General features: G+C 57.8%; 2 protein-coding genes across 4 annotated transcripts in view; one reads left to right on the forward strand and one right to left on the reverse strand.

Moving 5' to 3' along the window:
* The window catches only part of RSPH14 (radial spoke head 14 homolog), an 84,612-nt gene that overhangs the window by 39,960 nt on the left and 21,833 nt on the right, over positions 1–22,819 (reverse strand). The gene's annotated exons all lie outside the window — the stretch shown is intronic.
* The window catches only part of GNAZ (G protein subunit alpha z), a 54,404-nt gene that overhangs the window by 29,024 nt on the left and 2,561 nt on the right, over positions 1–22,819 (forward strand). The gene's annotated exons all lie outside the window — the stretch shown is intronic.

A 22,819-nucleotide genomic window follows, 5' to 3' on the forward strand; every position in this document is an offset into this window, starting at 1 on the left:
GGACAGCTCCTGAGAGGCCATGTGTCACAGGACCCACCATGGGCCTCCCACTTAGCCAGAGCCATGGCAGAGGCTCTGCCCCTCCTCTTTAGTACATTCACACAAGGGTCAGTCAGTAAAGACAGTCATTCTGCTGCCCTAGGAGGGAAAGGCAAAGTGGAGAAGCTGGCACCTACCAGCCCAGGCTGAGGGACAGAAACAGGTGGCTGTGACCAGCAGAGCCTGGGTCTTCACTTGGCCCCACTGGGGGCACCTGAGGGGGTAGGTGGACACTTGTGGCCCAACCTCTGCCCTTGCGGATCAGCTAATGAACTCCGCCGGCCACTTAATGGTGTGGGATCCTTCAGAAGGCAAGATTAAAAGGTCTAGTTGTAAAGCATCAAATGTTCCCATGTGGAAACCCACAGGGAGCTCACTGCCCATTTCCCGACGGAGCTGTCAGCATTCCCAGCCCTGCGGCGGGTCTGTTGCGCACCTGTGATGGACCTGCTGTGCAGGCACGAGGCTCAGGCTGGGGCCGGGTGTGCGGGTGAGCACAACTCTCCCAGCAGCACAGGGAACTGGGGGACAAGGAGGAGGCAGTCACACCAGCCCAGCCACGGCTTCATTTCCACAAAGCCTCGTGCTGCCAGGGACACCTGCCCTGTCTTTCTAGAGCTGGTAGGCAGCAGTTCCCAGTGGTGTCCCCATTGTGCTTTCATCTAGGACCCACAGTAGTCACTTGGGCCCCACAGGCAGGCTGGGTCACAGCAAGGTACACCCTGGGAGGCCTGGTGTCTCTGCCACTTATCTGAGAGACAGCTGGTCAACATGTTATCAGTGAGGGTATCCAGGGGACGGGGCACAAAAGAACATGCCTTTTGTGGGGCAAGTTCTGCAGGTGGCAAGTGCTTGAGCAGCCAGCCTCCAGGCAGGTGGCCTCTGCCCAGCCTTGGATAGTGGTCCCTTGTCCTGGGGCCATTAGCTTCCTGCGGAACCCCTCCCCACTCCAGGGCAGGTCAGCAGCCCCAGCACACCACAAGGGCAGGTCCACACCCACCCGGCACAGCCTGTGCTCTGAGCAGAGGGCCTGGCACACAGTGGGTGCTCTACAGACTTTGTGGAGCAGGCGGGAGGCGGTAGGCTTGGGAAGAGCTGGAGCTCCAGGGCCCTGGCTTCTGGGTGCAGAGCAGCTGGGATACTCAGCCCTTCCCAAGGAGACCCTATGGGTGCTGGTCCATAACAGGAGTGTGTGCAGTATCCTGAAGAGGGGCTGCCGAAGGCCGTCCTGTGAACACAGCATGTTCCTGCCACCCTAGCACTGTGGTTTATCATTTAGCCCAAAAAGGATGTTTTTTTTAGTGCTTTAAAAATGGAGTTTAAACATTTTGCCATAAAATGGCGTGTTGTGGGTGAAACAAGGTCTTTCCAGTAAGACAGTCGTACACCTATTGATGACAGAGCTGGTTATATTTGTCCAAGGAGGGAATTACAAATGGGCAATAGCCAGACACGAATGATACCCTCTCCCCAGCATACCAGGGCTTAGATTAAGAAGGGACCTTACATATCCTTTAGTGTTCTTAACCAGCCGACTTTGCAGAGGAGGAAACTGAGCCTCAGAGAGATTCCTTCACATACCCCAGGGCTGAGACTCTGGCTCTCAGGGAGGGTCCTGGCACTGGCCCCTGGGAATTCCAGTGGACCCCTCTTCACCCTACTGGTCCCACATCCTGTGGGTGCTGGGGTTCTCCAGCAAGGGCCTTGGCGGTGTAGACTGGGTTCCACCCTGGGAGCTGCTGTGCAGCCAGCCTCCTCTCAGGAGAGTGGAGGACAGTGACACCTGGGCTTGGGAGAGGTGAGTAGCTGTCAAGGTTGACACTCCCCTCCTCCCCTTGTCTCGTGGCCTAGTCAGTGGCAGGACCACAGGGAGCCCTAGCAGAACATGGCCTCACTCTGCCTCTTGTTCCTGACCTGGTCAAGGGCATAACTCCAAGCCAGAAGGCCTGCCGCCCTTTTCCCGACACACAAGGTCTCCCAAGCAGCTCCTTCTGATCTTGCAATGTGCCAGGGCCACATGCAATTTGTCTGCAGCATCCTCAAGTTATCATGACCCTGGAACAGCAGAGCCTCCTGACCAGATCCAGAGGCAGGGCCAGGCTGGCACACTGGGCTCCCGAGGACTGGACGGCCCCCATAGCAGTGCAGCTTGAGAGGCTCCACAGGGGTGGGAGACACAGAGGACCAAGCCCACAGCAGCACCCTGATGGCACCTCACATGGCAGGCATGGAATTGGGAGCAGGGCTCAGCTGGCCACATGATATCCCCAGTCCGCATCCCTCTCTAAGCTTGGTCTGGCTTCCTCTCTATGGCCTGTTATCCTTCCCAAGCACTGGAGCGATGGGGCCAGCCTCAAGAGGGCTCGGCACACACCTATAGCTGGGCCACCCATGGCCTAGAGGCCCCACCAACACTTGTGAACAGCCCCTGCCGTCCCTTCAGCACCGGCTCCCCGCACCCAAGTTCCCTTGCCTCATTGCCCAGCACTCAGCCTTAACTGGGGCTGCGGCCACCTCAGTGGGCCTTCAGCCACTCTGAGCCTGTGGCCAGTGCTCAGTGAATGATGGGTATCTGTTTGCCTAGGGTCCCAGGCTTTATGCGTGACCCCATGGGGTACTGGCTCAAGCCCAAGATGGGAGAGGGATAAGCAGGGAGGGGTGGAGAAGGCAGCATGTCCTGGCACCTATTTGAGGCCCTTGCTAGCACTTCAGTCCTTGGGTTAGCTCCTTCCTTCCTCTGCTGCCAGGGAGCATGCAGCCACAAGGCCCCTGTCAAAAGCAGCTTCTTCCCTGTCACACTGGGAGCTTCCAAGGGTGAGGCCATTTCTTAGCCCGCCTTGTGCAGTGGCTCCTTGCCCTGGGTAGGTCCTTGGTCAGAGGTCAGCCGCAAGGCAGGAGGCGACAGGGCCCTGGGCTCAAGCCCTGCTGCTTGGGCTGCCCCCACACCTGCTCTACCTGCAGAGCCTTTTCCTTTGGCCCCCAACTCTTCATCATCATGAACCTGGTGGCTCTGTCATTCACTGCATCAGCCACCCCTCCATGATGGTCACCTCTTGCTGTGTCACTAGAGGCCATTCCCAGGGCACAAGCTATCACTGAACACAGCAGGGCAGCAGCCAGGACTCCAGCCCCATCACTGTCTCTTCCACCATGATGACGTTGCCAGGTGCCTTGGCAGAACCTCCATGGGGATGCCCATGGTGTTCTTCAGATCTCTCAGACAAGTGCTCCTGCCACAATAGGAGGTCAGCCAGCATGGGCTCTGCTGGGGCCTCCCTTATGGGAAGGTAAGGGTCAGTCTCTTGCCCTAGTGCTGGTAAGCCTTGAGGGAGGAGGGAGGAGAGAGCAAGCGAGCTCTCTTCAGCACCGTGCCAGGCAGGGCTGCCCCCTGCAGAGGAGAGTGCTGAGACCCAGGGCTAGTGGTGGCAGAGCCTCCCTCTGTGCATGCCAGGGCAGTGAGGGGCTAGAGCTGGCTCATACTGGCTCACAAGAGCTAATTTTTCAATTTTCAGGACGTTTGTGAGCTGTTTGACATTATATTTGTGGCTTCAAATCAGCCAGGTGGGAGTAATCACACCCCAGGAATTGGCAAATGCTACAAAACAGTTCTACTCCTCCCCAGCCCCCGCCTCCATGCCAGTTGTTAGACCTTTACCAGTGCACCACAGCCAGTGACTCCCAAGCGTGGCGGGGAGAGTCTGCCAGCCAGGCTCAGTCACTGGTGTGTGGCAGGATTGATCCGCTGCTGCCATCTTACTGAAGAACCCGACAGTGTCCTTGTCTCTCAGTCCCCGACTGTGCTTCCCCAGTGACTCCCAGCTCTGAGCCTGTGGCCTCATGGGTTGCGTCTGTTCGTGTTTACCCCGCTGGAGAAAGGGAATTTGCCAGAGCGTCTCTTCACTTGCCTGCCTCCCTCCCGCTCTTCCTCGGCAGATTTAAGAGAATCCTACTCCACAGAGAGCAACCTTGGATTGGCTAACATGAGACCACAAGGTGGGGGCCATCTGATGTTCTCCATCTGAGAACAAGCCCTGTGGCATCCATGCAGGAAACAGCCCTTGTTCACCCAGTATGTTTGGGCCCTGGGCCTGACAAACTCACAGTCTAGGGACAGAGGCGGTCCTATCCCTTCCTCCCTCAGGTCAGCTGGGGATGGCATCAGGCAGGCCCTGGAGGACCCGTGTAGCCAGGGCTGGCCTCAGGCTGGCTTCCCCAGTGCCTACGAATGCTGGTTGCATGCTCTCTGTGACTGGCCCTGAGCCTGCACTAGGAAACAGTTTTCTAGGTGCAGAGAAGCCAGGAGTGGGGGCCTCCTCTGTCCCAAAGACCAACTTTGCAGGAGAGAAGGGGGCGTAGACATTGGGAGCAGGCCTGCACAGATTGGGATGAACGTGGCGGTGGTGATCTGATCTGGACCTTGCAGAATCCAGTCAAGGCTGTGGGGGAGCAGTGGGGACAGTCAACAAAGGCAGGACTGAGGGGGCTGTCGGGGGGGCCATGGAGAGCACAGAGCTATGCACAGTGCCCTGCGGCGGGGTGACGGAGGACCAGGCGGTGTAAGGTCCAAGCCGGTAGGGCAAGGTCCCAGGCACGGTGTCCAATCCCTAGTGTGGCCTGGGGTGGGTGTCACTGCCTGAGCGCCCTGTGATGACGGAGCCAGGGTTCAGCCCCAGGACTGCGTCTTTCCTAGTTTATACACCTCCTGCTCTGCCTCGTGATCAGGCTGGATGCTCACAATGATACCCTGTCTGAACTGTTCCAAGAGCTTCAGGGCAGAGCTGCTTCCCACCCCACATCCCCTCAACCTGCATCCGCTAGGCTTGCCCAGGCCAGCGGGTAATTAATTTCCTGAGCGCATTAGCTCTGCTCGATACACACACATGAGAACAGCTCTGGGTTTTAAGACACAGATTACTATTGTTTTAAGGGATTTGTATAATCCAGTAAGTGAAAAACAATTTTCCACTATCTAGAACAGATTCCAAGGTGGAGGCTAAGAGTGCTGGGGGCCTTGCTGACTTGGGGATCCCTAGTAACCAGTGTAGATAGGGGGATCTGCCACTCAGGGGAGTCCTGTGACTGGCCCTGAACAACACAGGCAGTGAGGACAAGATGCAGCAGCAAGGCTCTGTGCTGACCGGATGCATAGCCCTCTTCACCCGAGGCCCCACTGGCTCAGTCTAGTTTCTGGAGGGATTGGAATGACAGTCAGCTAGGGGGCATGGCCCTGGGCATCTCAGGGGGGATACCCAGTGTTGGCCAGGGCAGAGTGAAAGGTGCTTCTTCTCCCTGCACGTGGCTCCCATCTGGATAGTGGACAAGCTTAGGCCAGCCCAGGAGCCTGGCTCAGCGCACTCTAATCCCTGCTTCATCACACCTCATGGTGGACATGTCCTCAGCGCAGGTACTTTCTCTAATTTCATTAATAATGAAACCAGAGTCGACTGGGGGCCTGGGCCTTGTGTCAGGTTCCCAGCCCAGGCCGGCCAGGGCCACAGCCCCACACACCTTTTCCTGGCCTGTGGTGACCACGGGAAGAGCACAGCAGCATCCTGACCAAGGGGGCCCAGAGCCTCGAAGGCAGCTTGGCCCAGCTGGAGGAGTAACTATGGGCAAGTCCCTGCCCCACAGGGCCACCCAGCTCAAGCAGTAATGACCCAAATACGTTTTTTTAAAGGACGAATATTTTTGAAAACCATCTTTTTGGCCACAGGCAGAGGTTCCCACTGGGATCTCTCCCCACTACCCCCAGTTTCTCACGTCCCTCCCAGGAAAGAGCCTGAGCCTGCTGCAGAGGGGCTCACAAGCCCTTGAGCCTACAGGTGTGGGTCCGAGGCTGCAGTGCCAGCGACTAGGAGTACAGAGTGCACCCACCTTGCTGAACAAAGCAAAGGCAAACCAGGCAAGGGTGTCGGCCTTGGGTTCCTGGGGATGCTCTGGAGCTGAAACTAGGAGGGGTTTCTCACACTGCTTTCTTCGCATGGTGATGGCGTGCAAGCCCCTGGCCAGGCCTATGTCTGTGTTGACAGCTTCCAATCTACAACACACCTGTGTCATGCTGTTTGTTAATTTCCCTTCAGCGACTGACACTGGCTGGTGTGGAGTAGGGGTGCAGATTACTTAAAAGCAGCAAGATTTAACACAAAAACAAATAGGAGACAGTTCTTAGCTGAAACAGAAGTGGACTGGGGCTTTGGAAGAGGCCAGTCCTCCCAGTTGGGCAGGAGAGCATATGGGGTCAAGGTGAGCGCAGGTGGGACCCAGGTGCTAAGGGTGCCCACGGCCTCCCTTTCTGGGTCTGGGTGTGAAACCAGGGAGCAGGACACAGGAGCTCCAGGCCCTTTCAGAGCAAATGCTCCCACCATCTTGGAATTTTCTGTCCTGGGACTGGGAGTCTTCGAGCATTGTTAAGCCACCGCCTCCAGTCACGTGACGCCTGCCACATATCACACTTACCCTGAGGCTCTGCCTCCTCAGCAACTTTGACCAACACCTCTGGGAATACAGAGGGTCCCATTTGGACCTAAGACCCTGCAAGTCAGTGATAGTTGAGATCTGGTGAGAGCAAAAAGCAAAACAGAGTGACATGAGGGTGAGGGGGGTGGTGCCTTGGTCCTGTGCTGGAGAACAGCAGCCACCCACCTGCAGGGCTGGACAGGGGTGCCAACATCCTGGAGGCTGCACACAGACTTCTAGAAGAGCTCTGCCCAGTGGGTGAAGCCCAGCTGAGGCATGAGAAAGTGCTCTGTGTACAGCACCGTCTCCATCTCACACTGGGCCCCGGCCTGGCTGTGGCCCAGGGTAGTCATGTGGACCTGTGTCCATCTGGACTGCCCAGGTGGAGATTGGCCCAGCAGCACAGCTCCTGAGCTCCCGTCCCTCCCCTGGCTAGTGAGGAGGTAGGGCAGTTCTGGAAGTACTCTGAAGGCTTAGGCTGTAGGATAACATGTGTGTGCTGGCTGACAACAGAATAGTAGAAATGGAAGGCCCAGAGATGTGAGCAGTTGGCAGAGCCTAGTGCAGGGCGTGCTGGTGCACTGAATGCACAACCTCTAAGCCTCCCAGCCCAAAGGGGGTCCCCACCACACAGATGAGGAAACTCCGGTTTCAGGAAAAGTTGTCCCTGTGGCAAAGTGGGCGGTGGGGGGGGCCTTCTGACCTGGAGGTCCCACCGCTGCCCAGGGGAATGGGCAGGGCTGGGAAGCAGCCACCCTTGCCATTACTACAGGTCACTCCACCCCCTCCACACTGCACACATGGGGAAACCAGGGAGGGCAGACAGGACTGCCCAGGCAAGGTGGCAAAGCCAAACTGCTACGGGAGGCAGGGAGCAGCACGCTCAGCTGTTTCTGGCAGGTTCAGAGCAAGGGCTTTTCAGGCCATTAGGGCCTGAGCTAGGGCTTTAGCGGTAGCCTGTTATCTTGTTTAAACAGCCCTTGCTGTTTGAAGTGCCAGGCTTGGCTGGTGCTGTTACTATGAGCACTACAATTGTCACCAGGCGTAGTTGCAGGGAGGAGGGGGCCACCGGCAAGCAGAGGCTCTGACTTCTGGACTCGGCCGGAACACACCCCTGCCTTGGCCCCCATCCCAGAGGAGCCCCATCTGTCGCTGGCCTGGGACCTACAGGCCTGAGTACTCTGTAAAATGGGCCCCTCCCAAGCTGCCCGTGCCCTCCTGAGCTGCCTGCATGGGCAGCTGAGCAGCCCTGTGCAGGTGGGCAGGAGCGGTGGCCTTTCTTATCCCCAGGGAAAAGTCGAGGGCCTCATGAAAACCCAGGGCTTGAGAGTGTCTGAGGACAGGAGTTGTGGCCACCCCAGATTGTCAATCCTTCTGTGCCACTCGAGAGTCTCCACTTCAGCCAGGCGAGTCCTGTGAACTGGGGGTGGCAGCAGCTGGGGTGCAGGGAGCAGAAGCTGAGGCAGGAGCAGGGGTCCCAAGCAGTGTTCCAGCAAGAAGCACTGGAACCCACTGAGGGAGCGCAACAGTGGAGTCGGGTCCTAGGGCCTCTGCACACAGAACCCCAGGGGGTTGGCCACAGGGTATGAAAATAAAACCCACAGCTTCATTCACCAGAATACAAGATCAGATATTTCCTGATTGTTTTAAAGCCGGAAGAGCACCTACTTATCAAATGCCTCTTCAGCCTGTTCTGCCAGATTGACCCATTGGCCGACGAAGCCACAGTGAGGAAGGACACAGGTCAGCTGTCACTGGAGGGCCAGCCCAGGGCAGGGCCTGCTGCGGGGGAGGGAGGCCCAGCCCGAGTCCCTTCAGAGCCTCCTATAGGTGCCCATCATCCACCCCAGCCACACCCTAGGCATCCACAGAAGCAGCGGGTCTTGGTGTGAGGCCTGTGCCCCCCGCCCTGATCCAGCCCATCTGTGGGCCAGGAGCAGGTGCATCTGTGCAGAAGGGTGGGGCCAGGGGCACACGGGTGGGGAGCAGCCAGGCAATCCCAACCCCTGCCCCTATACACAGCTGCCACACCAAACACCTGCAGCATGTGCCATCTGGCCCTGCCTGCCATCCACCGCATGCTGGGCAGAGCTGGGGAGAGCAGTCCCCAAGCAGACAGCACTGTGCTCATAGGCAGACCATGGGCAATGAGAACAGGGGCCAATGGTGCTAAAAGCTGTGCAGCAGATTAAAAGGGTTGGGGTTGTGGCTAGAGCTTACTTCAAGTGAAGAAGTCTGGTAGCTGACCAGCTACAGAAACCCAAAAGAGCAGCCCGTGCAGGGTAGCACAGCAAAGGTCTCGAGGCGACAGAGACAGGAGCAGGAGTCAGGAGATGAGCTGGGAGGGGCCTGGATTACACAGCCTGCCATGGAAGGCACTGGAGGGTTTGCACAGGGGGCAGCCCCAGAGCAGAAGCAGGTAGATGGATCCTGAGCAGACATGACTGTGGTGGAATGGGAAGGAGATTGTCCAGGAGGTGCCCTCATGGGACAGAATTCAGAGCCATAGCCCAAAACTGGGCCCTCTGCACGCGATGTCCCAGGGCCCCAGCTTCCTGCCTGGTAGGCTGTGTCATGGCCTGGGACCTTTCTCCCCAGGCAGGAGTCAGCTCCACCTGCTCTCTGGCTGACACAGCCTGGTGCTGGCCACCCCAAGTGTTAGCATCCTCTGCCTGGTGGAGAGGTGGTGTCCCTCTTTGGGGACTCAGCACTCTGAAGTCAGGGTTTTGCCATGCTTTTCTCTGTCCTTCGAGGCAGGAGACAGGCTGTGCACACTGCAGGAGCTTAGGAATTGTCTGAGGGTGACCAGCGGGGGTCCAGAGGAAAGGTGCTAGGAAGGCATGGAGGCTTCCAGGGGAGGCTGGGCCTGAAGCTCAGCTCCATATCCGATGTGTCATCTCAGGAAAAGCAGTATCTTCATAAGGCCTGGACAGTGCCTGGGTGGGAGATAGTGAGCTCCAGCCTCCTTGGAAGACCTATTGACCACGTTTCTCTTGTGACGCACTTCACTGTCACCCAGAATAACTGCTGTTTCACGGCTACCAGGACCCGAGCCTCTGGGGTAAGGTAGAGTTCAAGGAGAAGCAAGGCAGCCCAAGTGAGCCTGGCAGCAGAGCTGAGGGCAGCCCCACCAAAGCCACGGAGCCAGCCCTGCTGGCATCCAGAGGCCAGGGTGGGCCTGCCCTCCCATGGCCCCGAGCTCTGCCCCCACCCTTTAGGATTGCACCCTGCCTTGTTAAGGGATCAGCTGCTGCTCCTCTCAGGTCTTTTTGGGCGTCCTGAATCTGAAGTGAGCCTGGGAGAAAGGGAGTCAGACAGGAGAGGGGTGGGTGCTGAGCCAAGTGAGGGTCTCAAAACCAAGGGGACCCCAGAGCACGGGTACCCAGGGCCTACACTTGGGAGGCCTGTGGCTGGGCCAGGAGACACGAGGATGAAGCAGTGTGGAGTTGAGAGCCGTGGAGTGGCGGAGAATGGGTGCCAGGAGCTGAGGTGTTCGAGCTGGAACAGAGACCTCCATGCAGGCAGGGCTGAGCCTGTCTCCCTCAGCATCTCAGATGCTCACAGAACCACGGGGGCAGCAGGGTTCAGTGTTAAAGGCCAGGCTGGAGGAGTGGAAACAGCTGCCCCAGCCCTGGAAGCTGTGGGAATGGTGGTTGCCCTGCAAGAGAAGGCTCAGAGCACAGGCAGGCCTTCCGCTGGGAGGCAGGACTCAGCAGTTGAGCAGGCACCAGCCCCCCCACCTCCCAGTTCCTGAGGCTGGCCATCAGCACCGTGTGCCCTGTGCTGTCCCCGCAGACTGGCTCCAGGAACAGGCAGGAGCTCACTGAGTCATTAACCCGCAATCCAATTCTCCAATCTGTCAAGGTAGCATTGAGGTTTGCGGGAGCAAGTGGGAAGCACAAACCAGACTGGACTGTAAGTGACCCTGGTCATCCAGCTCTGTTCCCAGACACCTCCCCATTTCCTGAGCCTAGTAGCAGTGGGAGGATGACCAGGCCTGAGGGGTGGTTCGGGCTGTCTGGTGCTTTCCTTGGGGCAAGGGTAGTGGGCCAGGCAGAGGGGCCTAGGCAAGCCAGGTAACCCCTCTGAGCACCACTTTCCACATCTAGAATGGAAATGTTTTGAGCCTCGTGAGCCGAGGAGCCTCTCACAGTCACTTCTCAGAGTTGAACAGAACTGGAGGGCATCGTGGCAGCCCCCACACAAGAGGAAGTCCAGACTGACGAGGCCACAGGGTGACAAGAGCGAGCCACGTTGTGGGGCCCTCCCTCCAGTGCCCCTTCAGTAACAAGGATGCCTCCCCTCCCACCAGGAGGCCCACCCCACCCATGGTGCTCCAGCCAGGAACAGGTCACCAGAGGTCCTCCCCTCTCCCCTGCCCACTGCCCTGTCTCTCAGGGCACAGCAATCCAGGTCCTTAAAGAGACAGAGGGAGAGCAGGGTACCCTCGCTCCCAGAGACCCTCTCCCACCACCTGAGCAGATGGGCAGTAGACAGTGTTTGGCTAACCAGGCTGTGTGCCCCTGTGGGCACCTGCCCCAGCTCAAGGGTCAGCAGCTTCACCTGCCACTGGTCTGCTGTGGTATGAGACTCTGAGGGTGAGGGTGTCCGCCCTGGTTGTCATGGAAGCAGCAGTGCGTCTGCAGAGAGTTCATGCCAAGCTCAGCAGAGGGAGGAAGCAGCCGGCCTGGGAGGCAGCTGTTGTCATTGACTCCTGAGAGCTCAGTGTTGGGAAGGACCCAAGGGCCCACCACACTCTGAGGCTGGTGAGCACACAGGGCAACTCAGGCCTCCCTGCCCACCATCTTTCTTTGGGCAGCTGCACCATGTTGTCTGTCCTCTTGTCCACTTGGGGTCAGTGACGATTCCATCTAGGTGCTGGGTGAACCAAGCATAGGGGCGCTGCCTCAGAGCCACTTCGAATGAGGGGGCAGGATAGCACTGGGATTCCAGCAGGCGATCATCAGTCGCTGGGGGGCCTGCGCGCCTTCCCTGTGAGCGTGAGCAGGAATGACTCATGCCTCCTCCACCTGCTCTCACACTGAGCCTCTGCCGGGGAGTGGCCTCACTGTCTGCCTGGTTTTTGTCTGTCTGCCCCTCTGTCTCCCAGTCCCATTACCTGTCATGCATCCTAAGCTCCTGAGGACAGGGAAGGTGGAGAGTGGCAGAGCCAGAGAGGCTCTCCTGTGACGTGGCTGGCTGTGTACCAAGCAGGGGGTGCGGCCACAAATCTCCAAGCCCAGGCCAGGGGACAGAGGCAAGTGCACTGGACTCGGTTCCACCTAGCGGCAAAGAGGCCCAGAAAAGTTTCAAATGCTTGGGACAGGGCCCTGTCTGCATGTGATGTGTTAGGGCCTCTGGAAACAGAGATGCCAAGACAGGCTTCTCTGAGGTCAGTGGTGATGCCAGTGAGGTGAGGCTCAGGCCAGTGCCAGCTGCACCAGAGACACCAAAGCACTCCAGGGTCCCCCAAGGTCACTTTAGTAGAACCGAGTGACCATCTTGGACAAACAGCTTATTTTACTGAGGAAGGAGCTGCGGCCCAGAGCAGAAGTGACATGCCCAGGGTCTCACTGCAGTTTGGTGGGAGAATTAGGTTCCAGAACACAAGACAGCCAGTACCTCTCAGGCCCCTTCCTCAGGGAGCCAGCAGGGCTGTGGGCAAGCAGCCAGGCTCCACAGGGCAAGCCCCTTTGGACTTAACCCTGTTTGTGACAACCCTGTTCCCTGACAGTCCTCAGATCCCAGTGGCAGTGGGCAGTGGGCTGTCTGAAACCAAGGTGCTCCTTATTTCCAAACCAGAGGCGTCTGATCACAGAGCATGTCACTAGGAGCATGTTCTGAGAAGCCAGGGAGCTTGGTGCCCAGGTTCCGATACTTAGACCAGTCTTCTGTCCCTTGCAGCCTTAGTCTCATCCACAGCAAGACTGGAGCCTTGGGGGTAACCAGGAAAGGACAGGCACTGCCTCTGGCATTCATGCAGGGACCAGGAGGGCCAGAACACAGGCACCCTCAGCCTCCTGTCTTCACCCCGCAGCCCAAAGGAGGGCTGCCTGACCCCCAGGCCTCACTTCTCTCCCAGCACCAAGAAAGAGGCTCCCAGCTGCATTTTTGGCTTCTGAGGGGCCCTTCTGCTTCCCCAGCTGCCACAGCCCCAGGCCCTGCCTGGGGGTCTCTAGAGGAAGCAGAAGAGGCATCCTTCGGCCCCGCCCCAAGCACACCAGGCTGTAGGGCCCAGTGCTCACCAGGCCGTTTGCTCTTTGCCTCCCAAGACCGTGGGAGGTCCAGGGACCTGGTCACTGACAATGCCTTCCACCAGGTATGTGGTTGAAGAGGTGCGGGGAGCATGCCAGGGTGCAGCCAGGAGGCCAGATGACCACAACCAGGGGTACGACAGCCCTGGGCACAGCAGGTCTGTGGCCAGGGCAGGAGGGCGAGATGGACACTTAGCAGGAGGCTGGGCTGAGCTTCTGGTGGAGTCAGGGTGGGACTGTGGCAGGGAGACCCCCTTCTCCAGCAAGGACAGGGCCACATCCTGAGAAAGGGAGCATCGGACAAACACCAGCGGGGTGGGAATGGCAAGTGCTCAAGGTGAGCACAGTGCAGCTGCGACCTGCAGACTGGCTGCAGTGGGGGACCTGGCCAGGAGAGTCCAGAGACAGACACCAAGGTCAGATCCTGAAGCACAGAAGACCCTCAGTGGGGATAGGGACCTGACTGCAGGGAGCAAGGTGGCCAGTGTGGACCCATCAGGAAGGCAGGGGCCTGGTCTGGGGACCCCACAGCTCCAGCTGGGCAGAGCTACCCCGTGCTGTGCTGTGCCATGGAACACCAGCCAAGAGACCAGGAGCAGGGAGCATTCTGATAGGAACATCCAGCTTTCAGGTCTGACGTGGCCCATTTTACCAGAAGAAGGGGTCCTGCTGTGAGCATAGCAGCCCCCTCTGCCTGGAACCTCACAGGGCTCACCTCCAGGCTAGCACCCTGGCCCTGCGGCTGACCCTGGCCAAGAAGACACATGTTAGACAGCTGCCTGGACTTGGTGCCTGCTGTGGCTGCAACTCCCCTGGGAAGACAGCTGAGTGTTCTAACGTTGGCTAAACTGCATCTTTACAACAGCTGGGGCCCCAGCGCCACCTGGCCCTGTGCCCAGGCAAGGCCCTGCTGGTCCCAGCATCCTTCTTTCCCACAGATCTTACCCCAGCTCCCACCCCAGCACTCTGGCCAGCACTGCCTCCCTGTGTCATAGTCCCATCAACCCCTCACACACTGGCTCCCAGCTGCTGCCACCACCTTGAGCTGTCTCCGATAGCCTCCTGCCCATACCCCTTTGGCCTGAGGGTAGATGTAGGCCAAGAGCTTGCACCTACAAGCTTCCCCAAAAGGGAAGTGAACTCAGGAATTCCTGATGAGGATTCCAGGACTGGCCGGGGAAGCACGGGGTTGCAAGCGAATAAGCTATTTGCTTAGCGACTGATACCATCCTTGGAGTGGATTTCCCCTGGTGCCTTCCCTGTTCCACAGCTGCAGATGCATCTAGCACAGGGGGCCAACACCACAGGTCCCTCCACTTGGTACACCTGCCAGGACCTCGGCGCATGATTGGATAGAGAAGTCTGAGAATGCCTGTGTCCCAGACCCCCTCGGCAGCACTCAGGATGGCCCGGGCAGGTTGCAGAGGCTCCTGCCCACCAGGCCTATCACACAGAGCTCTGGGAAATGGAGATGGGCAGTCAGTGCCAGCTAAGGGCAGGCACCAGCTACCGATGGAGGCATGTTGGTCACTGTGTCAGCAGTGCCCCATGTCCCTCCAGCCACACCCTGCCCAGCAGACAGGCAGCCCCAGCAAGGTGTCCCCAAGCTTCCACCACAAAGGGAGGCCCAGAGGGGTCAGAGGCTTGGCCGGTACTTTATGAAAGGTGACAGCATGAAGCTCATCTCCGTATGAAACCTCTGCCTCAGCCCCTCAGTCAGGGCACTGCCCTCAGAGCCTGGTACTTGGTGGCCCTGGTCAGGCCTGGTGGCTCAGCTGCAGGCTGGGTGGCCGCAGGGCTGGCCTGTCCGTGGTGAATGGAGTGCATTCATGTCCACAACCCAGCCCCACAGCTCTGCTCTCAGCATGAAAAGCTGAATTCACGGTTCGGATGAACACTCCCAGCTTTTCTACAGTGGGCTGACTTGAGCTTCTCAGTCTGTAACAGAATTGAGAACTTGTTCTACAGATGAGGAAACTGAGGCCCAGAGTGGGACAGACCAGCCCCGGCCCCACCCTTCCCAGCAATGCGGCTGCATCTCCATGCCTCTGTGCCTCTGCCGGCCCCTCCTGCAATGCCTTCCCTTCCCCTCAGCCCCCAGAGGTCCAGTCAAAACGTCCTGCTCCTGTATCACCCCTCGCCCCCTGTATTCCTGTGGTGTGTCATCTGTCAAGAGTTATAGCTGGCCAGCACTATCTGCAGCAGTGCCAGCTGCACACAGTCACTTGTGCCTGGGCGTGGGGACTAAGCTGTTCATGTGTATCCCACTTCAGCCCTCAGCCCCCTCACGAGGGAAGTATGCTTACATATTCTGTGTGTGTGTGGTTATTTTTTTGGAGGGGGGACAGGTTCAGAACAGCTGGCAGCTGGCAGAGCAGGGGGTTGGGCCTGCATTGGCCACTTCGCAGCTGCCACACTAGCTCCAGCATTTCCTCCTGCCTGTCCTCACCCACCTTGTTGAGAGCAAGGCTGTCTGCTTCCCTCCATCCCTCATGCAAGAGCACCTGGAGAGCCTCTGCCCAGGGAGGCGAGGAAGGGGAGAGGGCGGTGGGGACTGCCATGAAGGCATTTCAGAAGCTGGCAGGGCTGGGGGTTCCAGGTCATCTGTGTCCCAGGGATGATGTTGGTTCCAGGAAGAGCTGAAACCTTAATGTCACCTGCATTTTATGTGAGGTTTGAGGCCCCTAGTTGGGCCAGCTGGCCTTGCTCTGTGCTGTGGCCACAGCAAACTGCATGGGGTCTTGTGGAGTAAGGGACCTGGTGGAGAGTGAGTGGACAGGGAGACCAGATGGGTCAGTACAGAGCCTTCCCCAGCCATGTGGCCATGTCACACTGGCACCACCCACCTATTCCCCAACACAGCACAGTCCGGGGGTCCTCACCTGGCTGAGGTATGTGACAAGGCTCTGAGCTGATGGTGTATGTTCAGCCTGAGTAGGTGTTTGCATGTGGCTGCCCCCAAACCAGTGTGATTTGGGGCTGCGTGGATCCAGAATAGGGCGGTGACAGTCCCACCATCTCTGGGGTGTGTGCAAGGGTCAGGGTTTGAGAAGGGGTTGGACAAGACCAGTGTCCCTGAGGACTGCCTACCTGCTGGGAGCTGATATGGGAATCTGGGAGTGCATCTGGCCTCCTGGAGGGGGTCTTAGGTTGCCCAGAGGGGAGCAAGGAGGAGGCCCAGAACATACCCCTTCCTAGAACAGGAAGGTGGGGTTACCCTGCAGGGTGGCCTCCTGCACCTCAGTGACGCCTCGGTGACCCCTAAGGCAGAAGATGCGTGAAGCAGGCATGAGGCCCTGAACACTGCTGGCCACCCCTGCAAATGGAGGGGCCCCACCTGAAGTTGGGGGCCAGGGCTCATGTTTGAGCCATTTTGACTGGGTCTTTTTCAGTTTATTTTCTAAACCTCAGTTTACTTGAAGCACAGTACATGATTGCTCACTTCAGGAAATTCTGTTCAAGTTTTCATAGCAGAGTTACTCATTCCTTCATCTGTGCAAGGGGAGGGTGGTGGTCATCATCACCACCCTGATCCCCCTGCCCCCTGGGCCGTGTGTGAAGATGACAAGGCAGTGCGGTTGGCTGAGGGCCTGGGCCAGGCCAAGCATACTAGGAAGGTGCCGCGCATGTGCCAGATGGGCCCCGAGGCCACTGGGGTCCCACAGCAGACAACAAAACAGTCAAACACGTGCCAGCCTCTGTCATGTGCTCACCATGTGCCCAGAACCATGTCTGTGTGTGCGTTTGCCTGGGTAAGCCTTGTTTTGTGAAGCTGCCATGACCTCCGTCTCCTCACTGAGGGGCACAGGGCAACAGGCTGCCAGGTGAGGGGCTGAGGGGCCTTCTGGGGGCCACTGGCCTGCTCGAGGCACAGTGAGTTGTGGGAACGAGGAGTAACTTGGAGGTGGGACTGGGGGTGCAGAGGGAGAAAGACTACCTGGGTCATGAAGGGCTGGCCTGTCCGCCTGAGGGGTCCAGAAGTGCAGTGAGGGGATGACGTGGCTACAGGCCTGTGACAGGGCACCTGAGGACATTTGCAGTGCAGGAGGGAGAGCGCTTCATTGCCGGCCAGTGTCCCTCCCTCCCGCCCCAGTCCCTGGTCCCCAGGTGGTCACTGACCTACCACGTGCAGGACCATGGTCTTAGCAGGACACCTGTGGTGGCCTGTGAGGCAGGGACAGGAAGGATACCCCACTCCGGGCTCCTCAGGGAGCTGCAACCACAGCGCAGGATGGGCTGCGGTACTCAGCACTGTAGATGTCTGTCAAGGCGGGGTGTAATGGACTTGGGGGGGTCAGAACGTGTGAGGCCCTGGACGAGCCTCTCACCTCTCCACCCCCAGCCCAGGCACTTGTCCCACACAGCTGCCTTGGATGTCATTAGCTGGAAAGCCGTGAGTGCCTGATGGGGAAGGGGTGGGGTGTGGGGAGGTGTTTAGGCTGTGACAAAGGGATGCTAACTCCAAAAACAGGCCCCCCAGCCCAGAGACCTCTTAAAATGCAAATATGCCACACCTGGGAGGGGGACAGGCCCCTGGCTGAGACGAGGAAGCCCGGAGGATGCCTCTGTTCCCTCTCCCACCACAGGCCCATGAGCTCTCAGACCAGCAGGAGGCTGATGCTGGAATATGTACGCACCTGCTGGGGGATCTGTGCGCCTCAGCTCCAAAGTACAGGAGCCAGACTCCAGTGTCCATGTCAGGTCCCATCCAGCTGGGATGCAGGAAGCCAAAGGCAGCCCTCCCATGACCCAGCACTGAGGGTCTGACCTGTTACCCAAGAACGTTGGTAACTGGAAGAGCCTGGTACTTGGGGCTGTTCTGTGCCCCACAAACAGAGGGACCGACTGCAAGGAGACTGGCCTGATGGGGAATGAGAGAGGGGCCGAGCCAGAGGTGCCGACCTGGTATGTTTTAAGTAAGGTCCACGTGGCTGCAGGCGGGATGGAAACACATCCACCATTCATCACATCGGCTATTGCATCTCCGGGCTAAGAGGCCACAGGAGCCTCCCAAAGAGCCAGGCTGACCTGGGCCCTGTGGCCAGCAAAGAAGTATTGCTGGCTGAATCCCCATCTGCAGTGTCGAGACCTCTCCCACTCCGTCCCACTGAGCTGGCCCTGCATTTGGGTAGCCTTCCCTCAGCTGCCTCATGCTGGGACAGAGGGAGACAGGCCTTCCGATGAGACCTCGCAGGTGAGAGGACATCCCAGTGCCAAGGCGAATCACAGTGGGTGTGGCGTGGAGAGGGCCCACTGGGGTACCAGTGGTAGCCACAGGGCAAGGCCCAGCAGCTCTGGGTTCCTCCCATGTCAGCACCTTTGTGCCTTCTCACAACATTCCCAGCATTGTACAGATGAGGAAACTGAGGCCCAGAGAAAGGAAATGACTTGTCCAAGGTGCAGCACACACCGGCAGCGAGTAAACCCCAAACCCCATGTTCATGGCCAGGGGCATCTGCCCCTTTGTGTCACCAGGAGAACCTTGGTGGAGAATCACGAGTGAGAGGCCTCACCACCCCCACAACTAATCAGGCGCAGGCTCCTCTCCACTCCCCACCTTGCCCCAGCCGCTGACCTGGGAATGTCCTTCCAGGTGCTGGACCTGGTCTGGCCAGCAGCCTGGCAGCCACGTTCAGGGTAAATACCCCAGACCCACAGGCCAGCAAGCTGGAAGCCCCTTAGGGATGGGCTGTCAGCTCCCCTGCTGTAGTGAGAAAGCCACGGCCTGGGGCAGAGTCCCTTCCACAATGGCAAGTCTATTTGGACCTGTCTGAGCAGGAGCTCTCTTCTCACAAATGGCCAGGAAATGACTTCCACACCACCCCAGGGACTGCATCCAGCTGCCTGGTGGCTGACAGGCCTGGTTACAAATCACCTCACCATTCCCCGACGCCAAGCAGTGAGATTCCCACCATTGCACAAGCTTCTCACGGGAACTGTCTGATCCGTGTTATTTATATAAATAAATGTGCAGACAAACCCCAGCCTCCTAGAAGGTGCCATCTTGCTGGTAAGCAGGCCCTGGAGAGAGCGGGATGGGCACTGTAACCCTGGGCTGGCATCACAGCAGTGAATGGTGGTGTGTTTCTGCCTCCCTCTCCCCGGCCCCGCCCCCCACGGCTGCCTTGGCAGCCATAGAGGTGAAGGCAAGGAGGGCGTCTCGCCAGAAGAGGACACTGTGGCAGTTGGAAAATACCAGGCTGTCAACTGCACCCTGGCGAGTCAGCCCCTCTTGAGGCCTTGGGCCCCATACGTAAAGTGGGGAGCCCTGCCCCTTGCCATGGGGTCATGGTTGGCAGAGGCAGCTCCTCTGAATCCAGGGTCAGGCTGATGGAGGAAGTCACTGCAGGACAAGGGGGTGATGCACTACTGTGGGGCAGGGCCACATGACTCCAAAGCTGCATCCAGCTCTGCCCCAGTGGCCCAGGATCCACAGGTGGGCTGTACCAGGACAATGTTTAACCCTGCCAGGCTAGGGAGGGCAAAACCCCATGCAGGCCAGGAGAGGCCAGGAAGGAGAACAGAGCCACATCCACCAAGGGCAGGAGGACCCAGGGGAGCCCACAAAGGTCAGATGGGTGCAGGAGGCACAGCCAGTCATGTTTTGCAGGGTGAGCAGAATATGGACAGGTCAGAGGGCTGTGAGGCCAGGCCCTGGAGGCCAGCAGAAGGCATGCTGGGGCTTCATGCCTCCCATATGCATGCTTGAGTCACAGTTTCCAGAGCTACAGCCTCAAATAGATGGCTCTGTTTTCAGTGGTGGTGATTTGAGTGTCAGGATGCCACTTTGCCCACTTGTCTGCACTCCAGGCTGCAAGAGTGCAGGCACCACTGTGACACAGGCTCCCGAGGTCACCAGGCAAGCACCGGGGGCCAGGCTGGGCACTAGGTCAGAGGACAAGACTGGGCTCCTGGCCTGGCACCACCTTTCCCCACTGCCTCCTCTGCAGTTGATCTTTCAGACCCAAATATGAGGCTCTTCTCTGGGTTTGGCCTCCTCTCATCAACTTCAGCTGGTCAGGGTCCTGACTTTGTAACCATCTGTGGTTCTTCAGCCTCTTGTCCCCCATCTCTGAGAGCTGCAGGCCTCTGGTCTAGGGACAAACCCACGATACAGCTCCTGCCTCACTTGTTGGTCCATCAGCACCACACTGCCAGCACCACACTGTCCCATGCTGGTCCCTCTGACCTTCTTTATAGCCTTCCTGTTCTATAAAGATTCCAGGATGGGCACCCACCCATCTCCTAAGCTTCACCTCCTAGTAGGGTGGAGCCCATGTGCAGAGAAGGCTCAGCCTGCGTCAGGGACGCTGGGACGGAGTGAGGCGGCAAGCTCAGGTGCTTCCCACGCTCTGAAGCTTCCTGTCTGAGCCCGGAAGTGAGGCATGTGTTTGGTGCCTACTGCAGGCTTTCCTGACTCCTGCCAGACAGGGCCCAGCCAAGAAACGAGACCAGGAAACCAGGCGTCTACACAGAGATTTTGTTATTATTTGAGGCCCATCATCTCCTGGGTGCCCACTAAATATTAGTGTGGTTCCCATGGTTTGTCTCAAGGAACAGAGGAAACCAGGAAGCCTGAGCCTGAAATGCCTGCAAAGCAAGGGGAGCCCTGGGCATGAGCAGGGGCCTGAGTGTGAAGGGCCCACACTCAGGAGATGTCTGTCCTGATGAGGCTGCCACAGTGGCGGAATCCTGATGACAGTGTACTGTGAGGCACCGTACCCACCTCCAGCTGCCTTTTGAGATAAGTACCTGAGTTTCCATTGACCTCTAAGTCAGGAACGGGAGGCTCAAAGAGGTGTCCAGGGTCCCCAAGGTCCACTGAGAGGCATCAGCAGGGAAGCAGTTTAGACACCGTGGAAGGGGCTCCTAGTGCATTGGGACAGCTTGACTCACCCCAGGACTCATGGGGGCCACAGTCAGGAGTGTTTCATGGCATTGGGCAAGAAGAGTGGCTGGCTTGGCCTTGGAGATAGGGGGTCCATGTGGTCTATCGGCCCCTCCCACTGCTGCCAGCTGAGCTCTCCCCACACACAGGTGCCCTGCAGAGGACCAGTCTGGTTTAGATCTGAGACTTCAGATAGCCAGTACACGTGAACTGTTTCCGCGTCAGTGAGGTGGCCCTCCTGCTCCTCCTCTTACCTAAATTCCACTGCCTGCCCAGGAGGTGATGGGCTAAGCTGGGTATTAAAACCATCTCAACTGTCATCCCCAAGTGACCCATCAGGGCTGAGAGAGGCAGACCCAGGCCTAGCACCCACTCTGTGCTTTTCCCCTCACCCTTGAACCCCCAGGTCCATACCCTGCTGGCCAGATCATGCCCTTCCCAATCCTGGAGAAAGCCCCCTACCCCAAAAGGACCCTGCCATCCCTGTCTGGCTCTATTCCTGCAGCCCCAGGACTCCCACCTCAAGCTCCATCACCTGGCATGAGAGCTGATGTGGACTCAGGGCGTGCTCAGCAAGTGTTTGCTCAGTAAATTAATAATACGTGCTAATGGTCATATCTGTTATTTAACTGATGCAAAATTTGGGGTCAGAAGCATAGCCCCCAGTTACAGCATCATTTCTATGAGAAATGACAGCTCCGTTACCACAGTCCTCTATGATGTGGCTTCCAGGAATCCATTAGAGCTAATTACTCCCTCAGCAGAATGTGACATTCCTAGACCACCACTTATCTCACATTTGGGAACGTGCAGCCAGGTTCACTGCAGAGGCGCTGGCTCCTCTCTGCTCTGCTGGGGATGAGATCTTGTGTGTTGCTTGTCTCTGCAGAAAGGACAGCACCCCCCATCCCCAGACCCGAGGCTGCTTACTCTTCAGGACTCCTGTTATTCCAAAGTTCATTCTAAAGGAAGAGCAAGATTGGTTTGGAAAAACAGTCTTCCAGGTGGAGTGCAGGGTTCCAGGGTAATGACAGGTACCTCTGGGTATCCTTCCTTTCTCTGCACAGATGCTGCCAGAGCTGTTCCTCAGAGAACTCAGGGGCTCTGGAGGGCAGGGTTTCTATGCAGCATCCTCCTGGGCACCCCTGCCCTTGGGCAGCCTCCTTTGGGTCCACCCTGCAGGAGCAGCACGCCAGAGCACCTGGTTGTGGGGCTTGGAGCACATATTTTGCCTCTATGAGCCTCAGTTTCTTCATCTGTAAAACAGGAGTGGGCAAATGTGAGAACAGGCCGGCAGCTCATGTCCAGCTGTGCTTACCAGCGTCATTGTCACTGCAGTCATTGGTGATGCGGTTGCTTCGTGCCTGAGTCATCACCACCAGCTGCAGTTACCACTTGCATTACCATGGTCACTGGTGATGTAGTCTAGTCAGAAAAGTTCCTTTTTTTTTTAATGTTTTTTTTTTATTTTTGAGACAGAGTCTCACTGTGTTGCCCAGACTGGAGTGCAGTGGCGTGATCTCGGCTCACTGCAACCTCCACCTCCCAGGTTCAAGTGATTCTCCTGCCCCAGCCTCCCACGGAGCTGGGATTACAGGTGCCTGCCACCATGCCCAGCTAATTTTTTTGTTGTTGTATTTTTAGTAGAGATGAGGTTTCACTATGTTGGCCAGGCTGGTCTTGAACTCCTGACCTCGTGATCCACCTGCCTCAGCCTCCTAAAGTGCTGGGATTACAGGCATGAGCCACGGTGCCCGGCCAGAAAAGTTCTTAAATCCAAAGCACCAGATCTAAGCCAGACTGGTTCCAGATTTTTGATATTTTGCTCATTGAGTTTATCTTAGAAGCAGGGGTAGCTTTTGCCAGCAGCAATTCCAGGTAGTTACTCCTTTTAGAAGTTAGAATGTATTCATTTTGCAGGGAAGTGGTGAACTGGGGAGTCAGACAAGAGCATCATGCTTCTTAAAAGCCCAGAGCCCTGACTATAACACATGGAAGGTTCTCAGAAGGGAATGGAGGAGCGGACACTCCGTTGTGGTTGCTGCCACTTCTTGGCCACCACACTCCTGTCCTCTGCATATACTGAGAGCTCTGTCCAGGATGCCAGGGTCCTGCCTGGGCAGAGAGGCGGTGCCAGATGCCCCACAGCAGCTGGTGGGAGTGCCCACAGCTGGAGGGCAGG

The sequence above is a fragment of the Symphalangus syndactylus genome, chromosome 18, assembly GCF_028878055.3.
Source record: "Symphalangus syndactylus isolate Jambi chromosome 18, NHGRI_mSymSyn1-v2.1_pri, whole genome shotgun sequence".
In the NCBI taxonomy this organism is placed as follows: Eukaryota; Metazoa; Chordata; class Mammalia; order Primates; family Hylobatidae; genus Symphalangus; species Symphalangus syndactylus.